Here is a 25,256-nt window from a genome sequence, read left to right on the forward strand (position 1 = left end):
CTGGCTGTAAAGTAAAGAAAACGGCCTTGAGCTAATTTCTGCTTACTCCAAAAGCAGGTTCGCTAGTTCCAACCAAAAACCTAAGGATGACTTTTATCTGATAATTGTATTGCAGTCCTCCGCTGTACGAAGTGAAGCAGCCAGGATTACTCTCTTTGGTAAATATTCACTGTGCGCCTTTTGACACTCCCGGACTCGTGGAGTCACGTGTGCATGACCGAGACTGACTCATTTCCTGCTCAGACCGCAGCGCTGTGGCAGTGTGAGCTGCTACTTTCTCTGCACACCGTGGAGCAGTGGATATCGTGTCTAATGACAAATCAGAAGATTGTCTGGACAACTCCGAGCTGACTGGATTGTTTTTACCAACTGTCCATCACTTTATGACTTTAGATAGCTTGCAAACTAACCTAATTGGCATTGCTGCCTGGCAGTCTCCACCGTTCGTGCGCTTTTCACACAGCAGGGAATATATTAGTTTTATTAACTTTGTAAATCCTGAGTTCAATCCACAGAAAAGATATCAGGACTTGTGAAGCTTTTTTCCATGTCTCACTTCATCTTTCCATCTTTGCTAAACACCAAAATCAAAAACTTTTGCTGACTGCAGCACACCTAAAGATTTGCTGCTCATTGATCTCGATTTATCGAAGCTGAGGATTGACGTGGGTTCTGGATTTGCTGAAAACTGACACCATTTTTGTTTCGGGACAAATCCCCAAGGTAAAAAAGTGAGTGGAAAATGCGGGAATCGATCCCGCTACTTCTCGCATGCAAAGCGAGCGCTCTACCATTTGAGCTAATTCCCCTACTTAGCGAGTCCACTTGCCCTTCACAGTAGTCGCTTTACACTCGCCTCCAAACAGCGCCACGAATTGCCACCTCCCTGAATTTTTTCAATACTTTGTTCGAATCCGCGGTATCGAGTATTCGCAAGTGAGCAACCGCAGAACGGGAAGGCACAGTAATCGTGAATGATGCCGAGAAGAGCCCGAGCCTGCGGAACGCAGACGAGGTCATCGGAAAAGAACAGCAGCCCGAGCTTGAGGAAACAGCGAGAGCTCTGTCTGTCTGTCTGTCTGACTGACCGATCGAAGGCTGATTTGCCTGAAAGTGAGTGCGGTTTGACGTGTTGTTACTCAAAGGCACTCCCTGCTGGTGAGCAGAGGCAAATGCTAGAGCAAAACAGCCGTTTTCGGGCAGACACAAAAAGCTTTCAGGTTTCAGAAAGGAAAGGAGGTCTCCTGTGCCTCAGCGCCAACATGTTAAGCTGTAGGCTGTCTGTAAAGTAAAGAAAACGGCCTTGAGCTAATTTCTGCTTACTCCAAAAGCACGTTCGCTAGTTCCAACCAAAAACCTAAGGATGACTTTTATCTGATAATTGTATTGCAGTCCTCCGCTGTACGAAGGGAAGCAGCCAGGATTGCTCTCTTTGGTAAATATTCACTGTGCGCCTTTTGACACTCCCGGACTCGTGGAGTCACGTGTGCATGACCGAGACTGACTCATTTCCTGCTCAGACCGCAGCGCTGTGGCAGTGTGAGCTGCTACTTTCTCTGCACACCGTGCAGCAGTGGATGTCGTGTCTAATGACAAATCAGAAGATTGTCTGGACAACTCCTACCTGACTGGATTGTTTTTGCCAACTGTCCATTACTTTATGACTATAGATAGCTTGCAAACTTACCTTATTGGTAATGCTGCCTGGCAGTCTCCACCGTTCGTGCGCTTTTCACACAGCAGGGAGTGCATTAGTTTTGTTAACTTTGTAAATCCTGAGTTCAATCCACAGAAAAGATATCAGGACTTGTGAAGCTTTTTTCCATGTCTCACTTCATCTTTCCATCTTTGCTAAACACCAAAATCAAAAACTTTTGCTGACTGCAGCACACCTAAAGATTTGCTGCTCATTGATCTCGATTTATCGAAGCTGAGGATTGACGTGGGTTCTGGATTTGCTGAAAACTGACACCATTTTTGTTTCGGGACAATTCCCCAAGGTAAAAAAGTGAGTGGAAAATGCGGGCAACGATCCCGCTACTTCTCACATGCAAAGCGAGCGCTCTACCATTTGAGCTAATTCCCCTACTTAGCAAGTCCACTTGCCCTTCACAGTAGTCGCTTAACACTCGCCTCCAAACAGCGCCACGAATTGCCACCTCCCTGAATTTTTTCAACCCTTAGTTCCAATCCGCGGTATCGAGTATTCGCAAGTGAGCAACCGCAGAACGGGAAGGCACAGTAATCGTGAATGATGCCGAGAAGAGCCCGAGCCTGCGGAAGGAAGACGAGGTCATCGGAAAAGAACAGCAGCCCGAGCTTGAGGAAACAGCGAGAGCTCTGTCTGTCTGTCTGTCTGACTGACCGATCGAAGGCTGATTTGCCTGAAAGTGAGTGCGGTTTGACGTGTTGTTACTCAAAGGCACTCCCTGCTGGTGAGCAGAGGCAAATGCTAGAGCAAAACAGCCGTTTTCGGGCAGACACAAAAAGCTTTCAGGTTTCAGAAAGGAAAGGAGGTCTCCTGTGCCTCAGCGCCAACATGTTAAGCTGTAGGCTGGCTGTAAAGTAAAGAAAACGGCCTTGAGCTAATTTCTGCTTACTCCAAAAGCAGGTTCGCTAGTTCCAACCAAAAACCTAAGGATGACTTTTATCTGATAATTGTATTGCAGTCCTCCGCTGTACGAAGTGAAGCAGCCAGGATTGCTCTCTTTGGTAAATATTCACTGTGCGCCTTTTGACACTCCCGGACTCGTGGAGTCACGTGTGCATGACCGAGACTGACTCATTTCCTGCTCAGACCGCAGCGCTGTGGCAGTGTGAGCTGCTACTTTCTCTGCACACCGTGGAGCAGTGGATATCGTGTCTAATGACAAATCAGAAGATTGTCTGGACAACTCCGAGCTGACTGGATTGTTTTTTGCCAACTGTCCATCACTTTATGACTTTAGATAGCTTGCAAACTAACCTAATTGGCATTGCTGCCTGGCAGTCTCCACCGTTCGTGCGCTTTTCACACAGCAGGGAATATATTAGTTTTATTAACTTTGTAAATCCTGAGTTCAATCCACAGAAAAGATATCAGGACCTGTGAAGCTTTTTTCCATGTCTCACTTCATCTTTCCATCTTTGCTAAACACTAAAATCAAAAACTTTTGCTTACTGCAGCACACCAAAAGATTTACTGCTCCTTGACCTCAATTCATCGAAGCTGAGGATTGACGTGGGTTCTGAATTTGCTGAAAACTGACACCATTTTTGTTTCGGGACAATTCCCCAAGGTAAAAAAGTGAGTGGAGAATGCGGGCATCGTTCCCGCTACTTCTCGCATGCTAAGCGAGCGCTCTACCATTTGAGCTAATTCCCCTGCTTAGCGAGACCAATTGCCCTTCACAATAGTCGCTTCACACTCGCCTCCAAACAGCGCCACGAATTGCCACCTCCCTGAATTTTTTCAACCCTTTGTTCCAATCCGCGGTATCGAGTATTCGCAAGTGAGCAACCGCAGAACGGGAAGGCACAGTAATCGTGAATGATGCCGAGAAGAGCCCGAGCCTGCGGAACGCAGACGAGGTCATCGGAAAAGAACAGCAGCCCGAGCTTGAGGAAACAGCGAGAGCTCTGTCTGTCTGTCGGTCTGTCTGACTGATGGAAGGCTGATTTGCTTGAAAGTGCGTGCGGTTTGACGTGTTGTTACTCAAAGGCACTCCCTGCTGGTGAGCAGAGGCAAATGCTAGAGCAAAACAGCCGTTTTCGGGCAGACACAAAAAGCTTTCAATTTTAAGAAAGGAAAGGAGGTCTCCTGTGCCTCAGCGCCAACATGTTAAGCTGTAGGCTGGCTGTAAAGTAAAGAAAACGGCCTTGAGCTAATTTCTGCTTACTCCAAAAGCAGGTTCGCTAGTTCCAACCAAAAACCTAAGGATGACTTTTATCTGATAATTGTATTGCAGTCCTCCGCTGTACGAAAGAAGCAGCCAGGATTGCTCTCTTTGGTAAATATTCACTGTGCGCCTTTTGACACTCCCGGACTCGTGGAGTCACGTGTGCATGACCGAGACTGACTCATTTCCTGCTCAGACCGCAGCGCTGTGGCAGTGTGAGCTGCTACTTTCTCTGCACACCGTGCAGCAGTGGATATCGTGTCGAATGACAAATCAGAAGATTGTCTGGACAACTCCGAGCTGACTGGATTGTTTTTTGCCAACTGTCCATCACTTTATGACTTTAGATAGCTTGCAAACTAACCTAATTGGCAGTGCTGCCTGGCAGTCTCCACCGTTCGTGCGCTTTTCACACAGCAGGGAGTATATTAGTTTTATTAACTTTGTAAATCCTGAGTTCAATCCACAGAAAAGATATCAGGGCCTGTGAAGCTTTTTTCCATGTCTCACTTCATCTTTCCATCTTTGCTAAACACTAAAATCAAAAACTTTTGCTTACTGCAGCACACCAAAAGATTTACTGCTCCTTGACCTCAATTCATCGAAGCTGAGGATTGACGTGGGTTCTGGATTTGCTGAAAACTGACACCATTTTTGTTTCGGGACAATTCCCCAAGGTAAAAATGTGAGTGGAAAATGCGGGCATCGATCCCGCTACTTCTCGCATACAAAGCGAGCGCTCTACCATTTGAGCTAATTCCCCTACTTAGCGAGTCCACTTGCCCTTCACAGTAGTCGCTTTACACTCGCCTCCAAACAGCGCCACGAATTGCCACCTCCCTGAATTTTTTCAATACTTTGTTCGAATCCGCGGTTTCGAGTATTCGCAAGTGAGCAACCGCAGAACGGGAAGGCACAGTAATCGTGAATGATGCCGAGAAGAGCCCGAGCCTGCGGAACGCAGACGAGGTCATCGGAAAAGAACAGCAGCCCGAGCTTGAGGAAACAGCGAGAGCTCTGTCTGTCTGTCTGTCTGACTGACCGATCGAAGGCTGATTTGCCTGAAAGTGAGTGCGGTTTGACGTGTTGTTACTCAAAGGCACTCCCTGCTGGTGAGCAGAGGCAAATGCTAGAGCAAAACAGCCGTTTTCGGGCAGACACAAAAAGCTTTCAGGTTTCAGAAAGGAAAGGAGGTCTCCTGTGCCTCAGCGCCAACATGTTAAGCTGTATGCTGTCTGTAAAGTAAAGAAAACGGCCTTGAGCTAATTTCTGCTTACTCCAAAAGCACGTTCGCTAGTTCCAACCAAAAACCTAAGGATGACTTTTATCTGATAATTGTATTGCAGTCCTCCGCTGTACGAAGGGAAGCAGCCAGGATTGCTCTCTTTGGTAAATATTCACTGTGCGCCTTTTGACACTCCCGGACTCGTGGAGTCACGTGTGCATGACCGAGACTGACTCATTTCCTGCTCAGACCGCAGCGCTGTGGCAGTGTGAGCTGCTACTTTCTCTGCACACCGTGCAGCAGTGGATGTCGTGTCTAATGACAAATCAGAAGATTGTCTGGACAACTCCTACCTGACTGGATTGTTTTTGCCAACTGTCCATTACTTTATGACTATAGATAGCTTGCAAACTTACCTTATTGGTAATGCTGCCTGGCAGTCTCCACCGTTCGTGCGCTTTTCACACAGCAGGGAGTGCATTAGTTTTGTTAACTTTGTAAATCCTGAGTTCAATCCACAGAAAAGATATCAGGACTTGTGAAGCTTTTTTCCATGTCTCACTTCATCTTTCCATCTTTGCTAAACACCAAAATCAAAAACTTTTGCTGACTGCAGCACACCTAAAGATTTGCTGCTCATTGATCTCGATTTATCGAAGCTGAGGATTGACGTGGGTTCTGGATTTGCTGAAAACTGACACCATTTTTGTTTCGGGACAATTCCCCAAGGTAAAAAAGTGAGTGGAAAATGCGGGCATCGATCCCGCTACTTCTCACATGCAAAGCGAGCGCTCTACCATTTGAGCTAATTCCCCTACTTAGCAAGTCCACTTGCCCTTCACAGTAGTCGCTTAACACTCGCCTCCAAACAGCGCCACGAATTGCCACCTCCCTGAATTTTTTCAATCCTTTGTTCCAATCCGCGGTATCGAGTATTCGCAAGTGAGCAACCGCAGAACGGGAAGGCACAGTAATCGTGAATGATGCCGAGAAGAGCCCGAGCCTGCGGAAGGAAGACGAGGTCATCGGAAAAGAACAGCAGCCCGAGCTTGAGGAAACAGCGAGAGCTCTGTCTGTCTGTCTGTCTGACTGACCGATCGAAGGCTGATTTGCCTGAAAGTGAGTGCGGTTTGACGTGTTGTTACTCAAAGGCACTCCCTGCTGGTGAGCAGAGGCAAATGCTAGAGCAAAACAGCCGTTTTCGGGCAGACACAAAAAGCTTTCAGGTTTCAGAAAGGAAAGGAGGTCTCCTGTGCCTCAGCGCCAACATGTTAAGCTGTAGGCTGGCTGTAAAGTAAAGAAAACGGCCTTGAGCTAATTTCTGCTTACTCCAAAAGCAGGTTCGCTAGTTCCAACCAAAAACCTAAGGATGACTTTTATCTGATAATTGTATTGCAGTCCTCCGCTGTACGAAGTGAAGCAGCCAGGATTACTCTCTTTGGTAAATATTCACTGTGCGCCTTTTGACACTCCCGGACTCGTGGAGTCACGTGTGCATGACCGAGACTGACTCATTTCCTGCTCAGACCGCAGCGCTGTGGCAGTGTGAGCTGCTACTTTCTCTGCACACCGTGGAGCAGTGGATATCGTGTCTAATGACAAATCAGAAGATTGTCTGGACAACTCCGAGCTGACTGGATTGTTTTTACCAACTGTCCATCACTTTATGACTTTAGATAGCTTGCAAACTAACCTAATTGGCATTGCTGCCTGGCAGTCTCCACCGTTCGTGCGCTTTTCACACAGCAGGGAATATATTAGTTTTATTAACTTTGTAAATCCTGAGTTCAATCCACAGAAAAGATATCAGGACTTGTGAAGCTTTTTTCCATGTCTCACTTCATCTTTCCATCTTTGCTAAACACCAAAATCAAAAACTTTTGCTGACTGCAGCACACCTAAAGATTTGCTGCTCATTGATCTCGATTTATCGAAGCTGAGGATTGACGTGGGTTCTGGATTTGCTGAAAACTGACACCATTTTTGTTTCGGGACAATTCCCCAAGGTAAAAAAGTGAGTGGAGAATGCGGGCATCGTTCCCGCTACTTCTCGCATGCTAAGCGAGCGCTCTACCATTTGAGCTAATTCCCCTGCTTAGCGAGACCAATTGCCCTTCACAATAGTCGCTTCACACTCGCCTCCAAACAGCGCCACGAATTGCCACCTCCCTGAATGTTTTCAACCCTTTGTTCCAATCCGCGGTATCGAGTATTCGCAAGTGAGCAACCGCAGAACGGGAAGGCACAGTAATCGTGAATGATGCCGAGAAGAGCCCGAGCCTGCGGAACGCAGACGAGGTCATCGGAAAAGAACAGCAGCCCGAGCTTGAGGAAACAGCGAGAGCTCTGTCTGTCTGTCGGTCTGTCTGACTGATGGAAGGCTGATTTGCTTGAAAGTGCGTGCGGTTTGACGTGTTGTTACTCAAAGGCACTCCCTGCTGGTGAGCAGAGGCAAATGCTAGAGCAAAACAGCCGTTTTCGGGCAGACACAAAAAGCTTTCAAGTTTAAGAAAGGAAAGGAGGTCTCCTGTGCCTCAGCGCCAACATGTTAAGCTGTAGGCTGGCTGTAAAGTAAAGAAAACGGCCTTGAGCTAATTTCTGCTTACTCCAAAAGCAGGTTCGCTAGTTCCAACCAAAAACCTAAGGATGACTTTTATCTGATAATTGTATTGCAGTCCTCCGCTGTACGAAAGAAGCAGCCAGGATTGCTCTCTTTGGTAAATATTCACTGTGCGCCTTTTGACACTCCCGGACTCGTGGAGTCACGTGTGCATGACCGAGACTGACTCATTTCCTGCTCAGACCGCAGCGCTGTGGCAGTGTGAGCTGCTACTTTCTCTGCACACCGTGCAGCAGTGGATATCGTGTCGAATGACAAATCAGAAGATTGTCTGGACAACTCCGAGCTGACTGGATTGTTTTTTGCCAACTGTCCATCACTTTATGACTTTAGATAGCTTGCAAACTAACCTAATTGGCAGTGCTGCCTGGCAGTCTCCACCGTTCGTGCGCTTTTCACACAGCAGGGAGTATATTAGTTTTATTAACTTTGTAAATCCTGAGTTCAATCCACAGAAAAGATATCAGGGCCTGTGAAGCTTTTTTCCATGTCTCACTTCATCTTTCCATCTTTGCTAAACACTAAAATCAAAAACTTTTGCTTACTGCAGCACACCAAAAGATTTACTGCTCCTTGACCTCAATTCATCGAAGCTGAGGATTGACGTGGGTTCTGGATTTGCTGAAAACTGACACCATTTTTGTTTCGGGACAATTCCCCAAGGTAAAAATGTGAGTGGAAAATGCGGGCATCGATCCCGCTACTTCTCGCATGCAAAGCGAGCGCTCTACCATTTGAGCTAATTCCCCTACTTAGCGAGTCCACTTGCCCTTCACAGTAGTCGCTTTACACTCGCCTCCAAACAGCGCCACGAATTGCCACCTCCCTGAATTTTTTCAATACTTTGTTCGAATCCGCGGTATCGAGTATTCGCAAGTGAGCAACCGCAGAACGGGAAGGCACAGTAATCGTGAATGATGCCGAGAAGAGCCCGAGCCTGCGGAACGCAGACGAGGTCATCGGAAAAGAACAGCAGCCCGAGCTTGAGGAAACAGCGAGAGCTCTGTCTGTCTGTCTGTCTGACTGACCGATCGAAGGCTGATTTGCCTGAAAGTGAGTGCGGTTTGACGTGTTGTTACTCAAAGGCACTCCCTGCTGGTGAGCAGAGGCAAATGCTAGAGCAAAACAGCCGTTTTCGGGCAGACACAAAAAGCTTTCAGGTTTCAGAAAGGAAAGGAGGTCTCCTGTGCCTCAGCGCCAACATGTTAAGCTGTATGCTGTCTGTAAAGTAAAGAAAACGGCCTTGAGCTAATTTCTGCTTACTCCAAAAGCACGTTCGCTAGTTCCAACCAAAAACCTAAGGATGACTTTTATCTGATAATTGTATTGCAGTCCTCCGCTGTACGAAGGGAAGCAGCCAGGATTGCTCTCTTTGGTAAATATTCACTGTGCGCCTTTTGACACTCCCGGACTCGTGGAGTCACGTGTGCATGACCGAGACTGACTCATTTCCTGCTCAGACCGCAGCGCTGTGGCAGTGTGAGCTGCTACTTTCTCTGCACACCGTGCAGCAGTGGATGTCGTGTCTAATGACAAATCAGAAGATTGTCTGGACAACTCCTACCTGACTGGATTGTTTTTGCCAACTGTCCATTACTTTATGACTATAGATAGCTTGCAAACTTACCTTATTGGTAATGCTGCCTGGCAGTCTCCACCGTTCGTGCGCTTTTCACACAGCAGGGAGTGCATTAGTTTTGTTAACTTTGTAAATCCTGAGTTCAATCCACAGAAAAGATATCAGGACTTGTGAAGCTTTTTTCCATGTCTCACTTCATCTTTCCATCTTTGCTAAACACCAAAATCAAAAACTTTTGCTGACTGCAGCACACCTAAAGATTTGCTGCTCATTGATCTCGATTTATCGAAGCTGAGGATTGACGTGTGTTCTGGATTTGCTGAAAACTGACACCATTTTTGTTTCGGGACAATTCCCCAAGGTAAAAAAGTGAGTGGAAAATGCGGGCATCGATCCCGCTACTTCTCACATGCAAAGCGAGCGCTCTACCATTTGAGCTAATTCCCCTACTTAGCAAGTCCACTTGCCCTTCACAGTAGTCGCTTAACACTCGCCTCCAAACAGCGCCACGAATTGCCACCTCCCTGAATTTTTTCAATCCTTTGTTCCAATCCGCGGTATCGAGTATTCGCAAGTGAGCAACCGCAGAACGGGAAGGCACAGTAATCGTGAATGATGCCGAGAAGAGCCCGAGCCTGCGGAAGGAAGACGAGGTCATCGGAAAAGAACAGCAGCCCGAGCTTGAGGAAACAGCGAGAGCTCTGTCTGTCTGTCTGTCTGACTGACCGATCGAAGGCTGATTTGCCTGAAAGTGAGTGCGGTTTGACGTGTTGTTACTCAAAGGCACTCCCTGCTGGTGAGCAGAGGCAAATGCTAGAGCAAAACAGCCGTTTTCGGGCAGACACAAAAAGCTTTCAGGTTTCAGAAAGGAAAGGAGGTCTCCTGTGCCTCAGCGCCAACATGTTAAGCTGTAGGCTGGCTGTAAAGTAAAGAAAACGGCCTTGAGCTAATTTCTGCTTACTCCAAAAGCAGGTTCGCTAGTTCCAACCAAAAACCTAAGGATGACTTTTATCTGAGAATTGTATTGCAGTCCTCCGCTGTACGAAGTGAAGCAGCCAGGATTACTCTCTTTGGTAAATATTCACTGTGCGCCTTTTGACACTCCCGGACTCGTGGAGTCACGTGTGCATGACCGAGACTGACTCATTTCCTGCTCAGACCGCAGCGCTGTGGCAGTGTGAGCTGCTACTTTCTCTGCACACCGTGGAGCAGTGGATATCGTGTCTAATGACAAATCAGAAGATTGTCTGGACAACTCCGAGCTGACTGGATTGTTTTTACCAACTGTCCATCACTTTATGACTTTAGATAGCTTGCAAACTAACCTAATTGGCATTGCTGCCTGGCAGTCTCCACCGTTCGTGCGCTTTTCACACAGCAGGGAATATATTAGTTTTATTAACTTTGTAAATCCTGAGTTCAATCCACAGAAAAGATATCAGGACTTGTGAAGCTTTTTTCCATGTCTCACTTCATCTTTCCATCTTTGCTAAACACCAAAATCAAAAACTTTTGCTGACTGCAGCACACCTAAAGATTTGCTGCTCATTGATCTCGATTTATCGAAGCTGAGGATTGACGTGGGTTCTGGATTTGCTGAAAACTGACACCATTTTTGTTTCGGGACAAATCCCCAAGGTAAAAAAGTGAGTGGAAAATGCGGGAATCGATCCCGCTACTTCTCACATGCAAAGCGAGCGCTCTACCATTTGAGCTAATTCCCCTACTTAGCGAGTCCACTTGCCCTTCACAGTAGTCGCTTTACACTCGCCTCCAAACAGCGCCACGAATTGCCACCTCCCTGAATTTTTTCAATACTTTGTTCGAATCCGCGGTATCGAGTATTCGCAAGTGAGCAACCGCAGAACGGGAAGGCACAGTAATCGTGAATGATGCCGAGAAGAGCCCGAGCCTGCGGAACGCAGACGAGGTCATCGGAAAAGAACAGCAGCCCGAGCTTGAGGAAACAGCGAGAGCTCTGTCTGTCTGTCTGTCTGACTGACCGATCGAAGGCTGATTTGCCTGAAAGTGAGTGCGGTTTGACGTGTTGTTACTCAAAGGCACTCCCTGCTGGTGAGCAGAGGCAAATGCTAGAGCAAAACAGCCGTTTTCGGGCAGACACAAAAAGCTTTCAGGTTTCAGAAAGGAAAGGAGGTCTCCTGTGCCTCAGCGCCAACATGTTAAGCTGTAGGCTGTCTGTAAAGTAAAGAAAACGGCCTTGAGCTAATTTCTGCTTACTCCAAAAGCACGTTCGCTAGTTCCAACCAAAAACCTAAGGATGACTTTTATCTGATAATTGTATTGCAGTCCTCCGCTGTACGAAGGGAAGCAGCCAGGATTGCTCTCTTTGGTAAATATTCACTGTGCGCCTTTTGACACTCCCGGACTCGTGGAGTCACGTGTGCATGACCGAGACTGACTCATTTCCTGCTCAGACCGCAGCGCTGTGGCAGTGTGAGCTGCTACTTTCTCTGCACACCGTGCAGCAGTGGATGTCGTGTCTAATGACAAATCAGAAGATTGTCTGGACAACTCCTACCTGACTGGATTGTTTTTGCCAACTGTCCATTACTTTATGACTATAGATAGCTTGCAAACTTACCTTATTGGTAATGCTGCCTGGCAGTCTCCACCGTTCGTGCGCTTTTCACACAGCAGGGAGTGCATTAGTTTTGTTAACTTTGTAAATCCTGAGTTCAATCCACAGAAAAGATATCAGGACTTGTGAAGCTTTTTTCCATGTCTCACTTCATCTTTCCATCTTTGCTAAACACCAAAATCAAAAACTTTTGCTGACTGCAGCACACCTAAAGATTTGCTGCTCATTGATCTCGATTTATCGAAGCTGAGGATTGACGTGGGTTCTGGATTTGCTGAAAACTGACACCATTTTTGTTTCGGGACAATTCCCCAAGGTAAAAAAGTGAGTGGAAAATGCGGGCAACGATCCCGCTACTTCTCACATGCAAAGCGAGCGCTCTACCATTTGAGCTAATTCCCCTACTTAGCAAGTCCACTTGCCCTTCACAGTAGTCGCTTAACACTCGCCTCCAAACAGCGCCACGAATTGCCACCTCCCTGAATTTTTTCAACCCTTTGTTCCAATCCGCGGTATCGAGTATTCGCAAGTGAGCAACCGCAGAACGGGAAGGCACAGTAATCGTGAATGATGCCGAGAAGAGCCCGAGCCTGCGGAAGGAAGACGAGGTCATCGGAAAAGAACAGCAGCCCGAGCTTGAGGAAACAGCGAGAGCTCTGTCTGTCTGTCTGTCTGACTGACCGATCGAAGGCTGATTTGCCTGAAAGTGAGTGCGGTTTGACGTGTTGTTACTCAAAGGCACTCCCTGCTGGTGAGCAGAGGCAAATGCTAGAGCAAAACAGCCGTTTTCGGGCAGACACAAAAAGCTTTCAGGTTTCAGAAAGGAAAGGAGGTCTCCTGTGCCTCAGCGCCAACATGTTAAGCTGTAGGCTGGCTGTAAAGTAAAGAAAACGGCCTTGAGCTAATTTCTGCTTACTCCAAAAGCAGGTTCGCTAGTTCCAACCAAAAACCTAAGGATGACTTTTATCTGATAATTGTATTGCAGTCCTCCGCTGTACGAAGTGAAGCAGCCAGGATTGCTCTCTTTGGTAAATATTCACTGTGCGCCTTTTGACACTCCCGGACTCGTGGAGTCACGTGTGCATGACCGAGACTGACTCATTTCCTGCTCAGACCGCAGCGCTGTGGCAGTGTGAGCTGCTACTTTCTCTGCACACCGTGGAGCAGTGGATATCGTGTCTAATGACAAATCAGAAGATTGTCTGGACAACTCCGAGCTGACTGGATTGTTTTTTGCCAACTGTCCATCACTTTATGACTTTAGATAGCTTGCAAACTAACCTAATTGGCATTGCTGCCTGGCAGTCTCCACCGTTCGTGCGCTTTTCACACAGCAGGGAATATATTAGTTTTATTAACTTTGTAAATCCTGAGTTCAATCCACAGAAAAGATATCAGGACCTGTGAAGCTTTTTTCCATGTCTCACTTCATCTTTCCATCTTTGCTAAACACTAAAATCAAAAACTTTTGCTTACTGCAGCACACCAAAAGATTTACTGCTCCTTGACCTCAATTCATCGAAGCTGAGGATTGACGTGGGTTCTGGATTTGCTGAAAACTGACACCATTTTTGTTTCGGGACAATTCCCCAAGGTAAAAAAGTGAGTGGAGAATGCGGGCATCGTTCCCGCTACTTCTCGCATGCTAAGCGAGCGCTCTACCATTTGAGCTAATTCCCCTGCTTAGCGAGACCAATTGCCCTTCACAATAGTCGCTTCACACTCGCCTCCAAACAGCGCCACGAATTGCCACCTCCCTGAATTTTTTCAACCCTTTGTTCCAATCCGCGGTATCGAGTATTCGCAAGTGAGCAACCGCAGAACGGGAAGGCACAGTAATCGTGAATGATGCCGAGAAGAGCCCGAGCCTGCGGAACGCAGACGAGGTCATCGGAAAAGAAAAGCAGCCCGAGCTTGAGGAAACAGCGAGAGCTCTGTCTGTCTGTCGGTCTGTCTGACTGATGGAAGGCTGATTTGCTTGAAAGTGCGTGCGGTTTGACGTGTTGTTACTCAAAGGCACTCCCTGCTGGTGAGCAGAGGCAAATGCTAGAGCAAAACAGCCGTTTTCGGGCAGACACAAAAAGCTTTCAAGTTTAAGAAAGGAAAGGAGGTCTCCTGTGCCTCAGCGCCAACATGTTAAGCTGTAGGCTGGCTGTAAAGTAAAGAAAACGGCCTTGAGCTAATTTCTGCTTACTCCAAAAGCAGGTTCGCTAGTTCCAACCAAAAACCTAAGGATGACTTTTATCTGATAATTGTATTGCAGTCCTCCGCTGTACGAAAGAAGCAGCCAGGATTGCTCTCTTTGGTAAATATTCACTGTGCGCCTTTTGACACTCCCGGACTCGTGGAGTCACGTGTGCATGACCGAGACTGACTCATTTCCTGCTCAGACCGCAGCGCTGTGGCAGTGTGAGCTGCTACTTTCTCTGCACACCGTGCAGCAGTGGATATCGTGTCGAATGACAAATCAGAAGATTGTCTGGACAACTCCGAGCTGACTGGATTGTTTTTTGCCAACTGTCCATCACTTTATGACTTTAGATAGCTTGCAAACTAACCTAATTGGCAGTGCTGCCTGGCAGTCTCCACCGTTCGTGCGCTTTTCACACAGCAGGGAATATATTAGTTTTATTAACTTTGTAAATCCTGAGTTCAATCCACAGAAAAGATATCAGGGCCTGTGAAGCTTTTTTCCATGTCTCACTTCATCTTTCCATCTTTGCTAAACACTAAAATCAAAAACTTTTGCTTACTGCAGCACACCAAAAGATTTACTGCTCCTTGACCTCAATTCATCGAAGCTGAGGATTGACGTGGGTTCTGGATTTGCTGAAAACTGACACCATTTTTGTTTCGGGACAATTCCCCAAGGTAAAAATGTGAGTGGAAAATGCGGGCATCGATCCCGCTACTTCTCGCATGCAAAGCGAGCGCTCTACCATTTGAGCTAATTCCCCTACTTAGCGAGTCCACTTGCCCTTCACAGTAGTCGCTTTACACTCGCCTCCAAACAGCGCCACGAATTGCCACCTCCCTGAATTTTTTCAATACTTTGTTCGAATCCGCGGTATCGAGTATTCGCAAGTGAGCAACCGCAGAACGGGAAGGCACAGTAATCGTGAATGATGCCGAGAAGAGCCCGAGCCTGCGGAACGCAGACGAGGTCATCGGAAATGAACAGCAGCCCGAGCTTGAGGAAACAGCGAGAGCTCTGTCTGTCTGTCTGTCTGACTGACCGATCGAAGGCTGATTTGCCTGAAAGTGAGTGCGGTTTGACGTGTTGTTACTCAAAGGCACTCCCTGCTGGTGAGCAGAGGCAAATGCTAGAGCAAAACAGCCGTTTTCGGGCAGACACAAAAAGCTTTCAGGTTTCAGAAAGGAAAGGAGGTCTCCTGTGCCTCAGCGCCAACATGTTAAGCTGTATGCTGTCTGTAAAGTAAAGAAAACGGCCTTGAGCTAATTTCTGCTTACTCCAAAAGCACGTTCGCTAGTTCCAACCAAAAACCTAAGGATGACTTTTATCTGATAATTGTATTGCAGTCCTCCGCTGTACGAAGGGAAGCAGCCAGGATTGCTCTCTTTGGTAAATATTCACTGTGCGCCTTTTGACACTCCCGGACTCGTGGAGTCACGTGTGCATGACCGAGACTGACTCATTTCCTGCTCAGACCGCAGCGCTGTGGCAGTGTGAGCTGCTACTTTCTCTGCACACCGTGCAGCAGTGGATGTCGTGTCTAATGACAAATCAGAAGATTGTCTGGACAACTCCTACCTGACTGGATTGTTTTTGCCAACTGTCCATTACTTTATGACTATAGATAGCTTGCAAACTAACCTAATTGGCATTGCTGCCTGGCAGTCTCCACCGTTCGTGCGCTTTTCACACAGCAGGGAATATATTAGTTTTATTAACTTTGTAAATCCTGAGTTCAATCCACAGAAAAGATATCAGGACTTGTGAAGCTTTTTTCCATGTCTCACTTCATCTTTCCATCTTTGCTAAACACCAAAATCAAAAACTTTTGCTGACTGCAGCACACCTAAAGATTTGCTGCTCATTGATCTCGATTTATCGAAGCTGAGGATTGACGTGGGTTCTGGATTTGCTGAAAACTGACACCATTTTTGTTTCGGGACAAATCCCCAAGGTAAAAAAGTGAGTGGAAAATGCGGGCATCGATCCCGCTACTTCTCGCATGCAAAGCGAGCGCTCTACCATTTGAGCTAATTCCCCTACTTAGCGAGTCCACTTGCCCTTCACAGTAGTCGCTTTACACTCGCCTCCAAACAGCGCCACGAATTGCCACCTCCCTGAATTTTTTCAATACTTTGTTCGAATCCGCGGTATCGAGTATTCGCAAGTGAGCAACCGCAGAACGGGAAGGCACAGTAATCGTGAATGATGCCGAGAAGAGCCCGAGCCTGCGGAACGCAGACGAGGTCATCGGAAAAGAACAGCAGCCCGAGCTTGAGGAAACAGCGAGAGCTCTGTCTGTCTGTCTGTCTGACTGACCGATCGAAGGCTGATTTGCCTGAAAGTGAGTGCGGTTTGACGTGTTGTTACTCAAAGGCACTCCCTGCTGGTGAGCAGAGGCAAATGCTAGAGCAAAACAGCCGTTTTCGGGCAGACACAAAAAGCTTTCAGGTTTCAGAAAGGAAAGGAGGTCTCCTGTGCCTCAGCGCCAACATGTTAAGCTGTAGGCTGTCTGTAAAGTAAAGAAAACGGCCTTGAGCTAATTTCTGCTTACTCCAAAAGCACGTTCGCTAGTTCCAACCAAAAACCTAAGGAGGACTTTTATCTGATAATTGTATTGCAGTCCTCCGCTGTACGAAGGGAAGCAGCCAGGATTGCTCTCTTTGGTAAATATTCACTGTGCGCCTTTTGACACTCCCGGACTCGTGGAGTCACGTGTGCATGACCGAGACTGACTCATTTCCTGCTCAGACCGCAGCGCTGTGGCAGTGTGAGCTGCTACTTTCTCTGCACACCGTGCAGCAGTGGATGTCGTGTCTAATGACAAATCAGAAGATTGTCTGGACAACTCCTACCTGACTGGATTGTTTTTGCCAACTGTCCATTACTTTATGACTATAGATAGCTTGCAAACTTACCTTATTGGTAATGCTGCCTGGCAGTCTCCACCGTTCGTGCGCTTTTCACACAGCAGGGAGTGCATTAGTTTTGTTAACTTTGTAAATCCTGAGTTCAATCCACAGAAAAGATATCAGGACTTGTGAAGCTTTTTTCCATGTCTCACTTCATCTTTCCATCTTTGCTAAACACCAAAATCAAAAACTTTTGCTGACTGCAGCACACCTAAAGATTTGCTGCTCATTGATCTCGATTTATCGAAGCTGAGGATTGACGTGGGTTCTGGATTTGCTGAAAACTGACACCATTTTTGTTTCGGGACAATTCCCCAAGGTAAAAAAGTGAGTGGAAAATGCGGGCATCGATCCCGCTACTTCTCACATGCAAAGCGAGCGCTCTACCATTTGAGCTAATTCCCCTACTTAGCAAGTCCACTTGCCCTTCACAGTAGTCGCTTAACACTCGCCTCCAAACAGCGCCACGAATTGCCACCTCCCTGAATTTTTTCAATCCTTTGTTCCAATCCGCGGTATCGAGTATTCGCAAGTGAGCAACCGCAGAACGGGAAGGCACAGTAATCGTGAATGATGCCGAGAAGAGCCCGAGCCTGCGGAAGGAAGACGAGGTCATCGGAAAAGAACAGCAGCCCGAGCTTGAGGAAACAGCGAGAGCTCTGTCTGTCTGTCTGTCTGACTGACCGATCGAAGGCTGATTTGCCTGAAAGTGAGTGCGGTTTGACGTGTTGTTACTCAAAGGCACTCCCTGCTGGTGAGCAGAGGCAAATGCTAGAGCAAAACAGCCGTTTTCGGGCAGACACAAAAAGCTTTCAGGTTTCAGAAAGGAAAGGAGGTCTCCTGTGCCTCAGCGCCAACATGTTAAGCTGTAGGCTGGCTGTAAAGTAAAGAAAACGGCCTTGAGCTAATTTCTGCTTACTCCAAAAGCAGGTTCGCTAGTTCCAACCAAAAACCTAAGGATGACTTTTATCTGATAATTGTATTGCAGTCCTCCGCTGTACGAAGTGAAGCAGCCAGGATTACTCTCTTTGGTAAATATTCACTGTGCGCCTTTTGACACTCCCGGACTCGTGGAGTCACGTGTGCATGACCGAGACTGACTCATTTCCTGCTCAGACCGCAGCGCTGTGGCAGTGTGAGCTGCTACTTTCTCTGCACACCGTGGAGCAGTGGATATCGTGTCTAATGACAAATCAGAAGATTGTCTGGACAACTCCGAGCTGACTGGATTGTTTTTACCAACTGTCCATCACTTTATGACTTTAGATAGCTTGCAAACTAACCTAATTGGCATTGCTGCCTGGCAGTCTCCACCGTTCGTGCGCTTTTCACACAGCAGGGAATATATTAGTTTTATTAACTTTGTAAATCCTGAGTTCAATCCACAGAAAAGATATCAGGACTTGTGAAGCTTTTTTCCATGTCTCACTTCATCTTTCCATCTTTGCTAAACACCAAAATCAAAAACTTTTGCTGACTGCAGCACACCTAAAGATTTGCTGCTCATTGATCTCGATTTATCGAAGCTGAGGATTGACGTGGGTTCTGGATTTGCTGAAAACTGACACCATTTTTGTTTCGGGACAAATCCCCAAGGTAAAAAAGTGAGTGGAAAATGCGGGAATCGATCCCGCTACTTCTCGCATGCAAAGCGAGCGCTCTACCATTTGAGCTAATTCCCCTACTTAGCGAGTCCACTTGCCCTTCACAGTAGTCGCTTTACACTCGCCTCCAAACAGCGCCACGAATTGCCACCTCCCTGAATTTTTTCAATACTTTGTTCGAATCCGCGGTATCGAGTATTCGCAAGTGAGCAACCGCAGAACGGGAAGGCACAGTAATCGTGAATGATGCCGAGAAGAGCCCGAGCCTGCGGAACGCAGACGAGGTCATCGGAAAAGAACAGCAGCCCGAGCTTGAGGAAACAGCGAGAGCTCTGTCTGTCTGTCTGTCTGACTGACCGATCGAAGGCTGATTTGCCTGAAAGTGAGTGCGGTTTGACGTGTTGTTACTCAAAGGCACTCCCTGCTGGTGAGCAGAGGCAAATGCTAGAGCAAAACAGCCGTTTTCGGGCAGACACAAAAAGCTTTCAGGTTTCAGAAAGGAAAGGAGGTCTCCTGTGCCTCAGCGCCAACATGTTAAGCTGTAGGCTGTCTGTAAAGTAAAGAAAACGGCCTTGAGCTAATTTCTGCTTACTCCAAAAGCACGTTCGCTAGTTCCAACCAAAAACCTAAGGATGACTTTTATCTGATAATTGTATTGCAGTCCTCCGCTGTACGAAGGGAAGCAGCCAGGATTGCTCTCTTTGGTAAATATTCACTGTGCGCCTTTTGACACTCCCGGACTCGTGGAGTCACGTGTGCATGACCGAGACTGACTCATTTCCTGCTCAGACCGCAGCGCTGTGGCAGTGTGAGCTGCTACTTTCTCTGCACACCGTGCAGCAGTGGATGTCGTGTCTAATGACAAATCAGAAGATTGTCTGGACAACTCCTACCTGACTGGATTGTTTTTGCCAACTGTCCATTACTTTATGACTATAGATAGCTTGCAAACTTACCTTATTGGTAATGCTGCCTGGCAGTCTCCACCGTTCGTGCGCTTTTCACACAGCAGGGAGTGCATTAGTTTTGTTAACTTTGTAAATCCTGAGTTCAATCCACAGAAAAGATATCAGGACTTGTGAAGCTTTTTTCCATGTCTCACTTCATCTTTCCATCTTTGCTAAACACCAAAATCAAAAACTTTTGCTGACTGCAGCACACCTAAAGATTTGCTGCTCATTGATCTCGATTTATCGAAGCTGAGGATTGACGTGGGTTCTGGATTTGCTGAAAACTGACACCATTTTTGTTTCGGGACAATTCCCCAAGGTAAAAAAGTGAGTGGAAAATGCGGGCAACGATCCCGCTACTTCTCACATGCAAAGCGAGCGCTCTACCATTTGAGCTAATTCCCCTACTTAGCAAGTCCACTTGCCCTTCACAGTAGTCGCTTAACACTCGCCTCCAAACAGCGCCACGAATTGCCACCTCCCTGAATTTTTTCAACCCTTTGTTCCAATCCGCGGTATCGAGTATTCGCAAGTGAGCAACCGCAGAACGGGAAGGCACAGTAATCGTGAATGATGCCGAGAAGAGCCCGAGCCTGCGGAAGGAAGACGAGGTCATCGGAAAAGAACAGCAGCCCGAGCTTGAGGAAACAGCGAGAGCTCTGTCTGTCTGTCTGTCTGACTGACCGATCGAAGGCTGATTTGCCTGAAAGTGAGTGCGGTTTGACGTGTTGTTACTCAAAGGCACTCCCTGCTGGTGAGCAGAGGCAAATGCTAGAGCAAAACAGCCGTTTTCGGGCAGACACAAAAAGCTTTCAGGTTTCAGAAAGGAAAGGAGGTCTCCTGTGCCTCAGCGCCAACATGTTAAGCTGTAGGCTGGCTGTAAAGTAAAGAAAACGGCCTTGAGCTAATTTCTGCTTACTCCAAAAGCAGGTTCGCTAGTTCCAACCAAAAACCTAAGGATGACTTTTATCTGATAATTGTATTGCAGTCCTCCGCTGTACGAAGTGAAGCAGCCAGGATTGCTCTCTTTGGTAAATATTCACTGTGCGCCTTTTGACACTCCCGGACTCGTGGAGTCACGTGTGCATGACCGAGACTGACTCATTTCCTGCTCAGACCGCAGCGCTGTGGCAGTGTGAGCTGCTACTTTCTCTGCACACCGTGGAGCAGTGGATATCGTGTCTAATGACAAATCAGAAGATTGTCTGGACAACTCCGAGCTGACTGGATTGTTTTTTGCCAACTGTCCATCACTTTATGACTTTAGATAGCTTGCAAACTAACCTAATTGGCATTGCTGCCTGGCAGTCTCCACCGTTCGTGCGCTTTTCACACAGCAGGGAATATATTAGTTTTATTAACTTTGTAAATCCTGAGTTCAATCCACAGAAAAGATATCAGGACCTGTGAAGCTTTTTTCCATGTCTCACTTCATCTTTCCATCTTTGCTAAACACTAAAATCAAAAACTTTTGCTTACTGCAGCACACCAAAAGATTTACTGCTCCTTGACCTCAATTCATCGAAGCTGAGGATTGACGTGGGTTCTGGATTTGCTGAAAACTGACACCATTTTTGTTTCGGGACAATTCCCCAAGGTAAAAAAGTGAGTGGAGAATGCGGGTATCGTTCCCGCTACTTCTCGCATGCTAAGCGAGCGCTCTACCATTTGAGCTAATTCCCCTGCTTAGCGAGACCAATTGCCCTTCACAATAGTCGCTTCACACTCGCCTCCAAACAGCGCCACGAATTGCCACCTCCCTGAATTTTTTCAACCCTTTGTTCCAATCCGCGGTATCGAGTATTCGCAAGTGAGCAACCGCAGAACGGGAAGGCACAGTAATCGTGAATGATGCCGAGAAGAGCCCGAGCCTGCGGAACGCAGACGAGGTCATCGGAAAAGAACAGCAGCCCGAGCTTGAGGAAACAGCGAGAGCTCTGTCTGTCTGTCTGTCTGACTGACCGATCGAAGGCTGATTTGCCTGAAAGTGAGTGCGGTTTGACGTGTTGTTACTCAAAGGCACTCCCTGCTGGTGAGCAGAGGCAAATGCTAGAGCAAAACAGCCGTTTTCGGGCAGACACAAAAAGCTTTCAGGTTTCAGAAAGGAAAGGAGGTCTCCTGTGCCTCAGCGCCAACATGTTAAGCTGTAGGCTGTCTGTAAAGTAAAGAAAACGGCCTTGAGCTAATTTCTGCTTACTCCAAAAGCACGTTCGCTAGTTCCAACCAAAAACCTAAGGAGGACTTTTATCTGATAATTGTATTGCAGTCCTCCGCTGTACGAAGGGAAGCAGCCAGGATTGCTCTCTTTGGTAAATATTCACTGTGCGCCTTTTGACACTCCCGGACTCGTGGAGTCACGTGTGCATGACCGAGACTGACTCATTTCCTGCTCAGACCGCAGCGCTGTGGCAGTGTGAGCTGCTACTTTCTCTGCACACCGTGCAGCAGTGGATGTCGTGTCTAATGACAAATCAGAAGATTGTCTGGACAACTCCTACCTGACTGGATTGTTTTTGCCAACTGTCCATTACTTTATGACTATAGATAGCTTGCAAACTTACCTTATTGGTAATGCTGCCTGGCAGTCTCCACCGTTCGTGCGCTTTTCACACAGCAGGGAGTGCATTAGTTTTGTTAACTTTGTAAATCCTGAGTTCAATCCACAGAAAAGATATCAGGACTTGTGAAGCTTTTTTCCATGTCTCACTTCATCTTTCCATCTTTGCTAAACACCAAAATCAAAAACTTTTGCTGACTGCAGCACACCTAAAGATTTGCTGCTCATTGATCTCGATTTATCGAAGCTGAGGATTGACGTGGGTTCTGGATTTGCTGAAAACTGACACCATTTTTGTTTCGGGACAATTCCCCAAGGTAAAAAAGTGAGTGGAAAATGCGGGCATCGATCCCGCTACTTCTCACATGCAAAGCGAGCGCTCTACCATTTGAGCTAATTCCCCTACTTAGCAAGTCCACTTGCCCTTCACAGTAGTCGCTTAACACTCGCCTCCAAACAGCGCCACGAATTGCCACCTCCCTGAATTTTTTCAATCCTTTGTTCCAATCCGCGGTATCGAGTATTCGCAAGTGAGCAACCGCAGAACGGGAAGGCACAGTAATCGTGAATGATGCCGAGAAGAGCCCGAGCCTGCGGAAGGAAGACGAGGTCATCGGAAAAGAACAGCAGCCCGAGCTTGAGGAAACAGCGAGAGCTCTGTCTGTCTGTCTGTCTGACTGACCGATCGAAGGCTGATTTGCCTGAAAGTGAGTGCGGTTTGACGTGTTGTTACTCAAAGGCACTCCCTGCTGGTGAGCAGAGGCAAATGCTAGAGCAAAACAGCCGTTTTCGGGCAGACACAAAAAGCTTTCAGGTTTCAGAAAGGAAAGGAGGTCTCCTGTGCCTCAGCGCCAACATGTTAAGCTGTAGGCTGGCTGTAAAGTAAAGAAAACGGCCTTGAGCTAATTTCTGCTTACTCCAAAAGCAGGTTCGCTAGTTCCAACCAAAAACCTAAGGATGACTTTTATCTGATAATTGTATTGCAGTCCTCCGCTGTACGAAGTGAAGCAGCCAGGATTACTCTCTTTGGTAAATATTCACTGTGCGCCTTTTGACACTCCCGGACTCGTGGAGTCACGTGTGCATGACCGAGACTGACTCATTTCCTGCTCAGACCGCAGCGCTGTGGCAGTGTGAGCTGCTACTTTCTCTGCACACCGTGGAGCAGTGGATATCGTGTCTAATGACAAATCAGAAGATTGTCTGGACAACTCCGAGCTGACTGGATTGTTTTTACCAACTGTCCATCACTTTATGACTTTAGATAGCTTGCAAACTAACCTAATTGGCATTGCTGCCTGGCAGTCTCCACCGTTCGTGCGCTTTTCACACAGCAGGGAATATATTAGTTTTATTAACTTTGTAAATCCTGAGTTCAATCCACAGAAAAGATATCAGGACTTGTGAAGCTTTTTTCCATGTCTCACTTCATCTTTCCATCTTTGCTAAACACCAAAATCAAAAACTTTTGCTGACTGCAGCACACCTAAAGATTTGCTGCTCATTGATCTCGATTTATCGAAGCTGAGGATTGACGTGGGTTCTGGATTTGCTGAAAACTGACACCATTTTTGTTTCGGGACAAATCCCCAAGGTAAAAAAGTGAGTGGAAAATGCGGGAATCGATCCCGCTACTTCTCGCATGCAAAGCGAGCGCTCTACCATTTGAGCTAATTCCCCTACTTAGCGAGTCCACTTGCCCTTCACAGTAGTCGCTTTACACTCGCCTCCAAACAGCGCCACGAATTGCCACCTCCCTGAATTTTTTCAATACTTTGTTCGAATCCGCGGTATCGAGTATTCGCAAGTGAGCAACCGCAGAACGGGAAGGCACAGTAATCGTGAATGATGCCGAGAAGAGCCCGAGCCTGCGGAACGCAGACGAGGTCATCGGAAAAGAACAGCAGCCCGAGCTTGAGGAAACAGCGAGAGCTCTGTCTGTCTGTCTGTCTGACTGACCGATCGAAGGCTGATTTGCCTGAAAGTGAGTGCGGTTTGACGTGTTGTTACTCAAAGGCACTCCCTGCTGGTGAGCAGAGGCAAATGCTAGAGCAAAACAGCCGTTTTCGGGCAGACACAAAAAGCTTTCAGGTTTCAGAAAGGAAAGGAGGTCTCCTGTGCCTCAGCGCCAACATGTTAAGCTGTAGGCTGTCTGTAAAGTAAAGAAAACGGCCTTGAGCTAATTTCTGCTTACTCCAAAAGCACGTTCGCTAGTTCCAACCAAAAACCTAAGGATGACTTTTATCTGATAATTGTATTGCAGTCCTCCGCTGTACGAAGGGAAGCAGCCAGGATTGCTCTCTTTGGTAAATATTCACTGTGCGCCTTTTGACACTCCCGGACTCGTGGAGTCACGTGTGCATGACCGAGACTGACTCATTTCCTGCTCAGACCGCAGCGCTGTGGCAGTGTGAGCTGCTACTTTCTCTGCACACCGTGCAGCAGTGGATGTCGTGTCTAATGACAAATCAGAAGATTGTCTGGACAACTCCTACCTGACTGGATTGTTTTTGCCAACTGTCCATTACTTTATGACTATAGATAGCTTGCAAACTTACCTTATTGGTAATGCTGCCTGGCAGTCTCCACCGTTCGTGCGCTTTTCACACAGCAGGGAGTGCATTAGTTTTGTTAACTTTGTAAATCCTGAGTTCAATCCACAGAAAAGATATCAGGACTTGTGAAGCTTTTTTCCATGTCTCACTTCATCTTTCCATCTTTGCTAAACACCAAAATCAAAAACTTTTGCTGACTGCAGCACACCTAAAGATTTGCTGCTCATTGATCTCGATTTATCGAAGCTGAGGATTGACGTGGGTTCTGGATTTGCTGAAAACTGACACCATTTTTGTTTCGGGACAATTCCCCAAGGTAAAAAAGTGAGTGGAAAATGCGGGCAACGATCCCGCTACTTCTCACATGCAAAGCGAGCGCTCTACCATTTGAGCTAATTCCCCTACTTAGCAAGTCCACTTGCCCTTCACAGTAGTCGCTTAACACTCGCCTCCAAACAGCGCCACGAATTGCCACCTCCCTGAATTTTTTCAACCCTTTGTTCCAATCCGCGGTATCGAGTATTCGCAAGTGAGCAACCGCAGAACGGGAAGGCACAGTAATCGTGAATGATGCCGAGAAGAG

General features: G+C 47.1%; 3 non-coding genes across 3 annotated transcripts; all 3 read right to left on the bottom strand.

Annotated features, from left to right (window-relative positions):
• Positions 1-736: 736 nt before the first annotated feature.
• Positions 737-809, bottom strand: trnaa-ugc (transfer RNA alanine (anticodon UGC)). Its single transcript has one exon. It is a non-coding gene; the product is annotated as a tRNA-Ala (tRNA).
• Positions 810-18,616: 17,807 nt separating this feature from the next.
• trnaa-ugc (transfer RNA alanine (anticodon UGC)) lies at positions 18,617-18,689 on the bottom strand. Its single transcript has one exon. It is a non-coding gene; the product is annotated as a tRNA-Ala (tRNA).
• A 5,036-nt stretch (positions 18,690-23,725) lies between these two features.
• Positions 23,726-23,798, bottom strand: trnaa-ugc (transfer RNA alanine (anticodon UGC)). The gene has a single exon. It is a non-coding gene; the product is annotated as a tRNA-Ala (tRNA).
• Positions 23,799-25,256: the final 1,458 nt, after the last annotated feature.

This window comes from Heptranchias perlo, unplaced genomic scaffold (genome assembly GCF_035084215.1).
Source record: "Heptranchias perlo isolate sHepPer1 unplaced genomic scaffold, sHepPer1.hap1 HAP1_SCAFFOLD_47, whole genome shotgun sequence".
Taxonomy (NCBI): Eukaryota; Metazoa; Chordata; class Chondrichthyes; order Hexanchiformes; family Hexanchidae; genus Heptranchias; species Heptranchias perlo.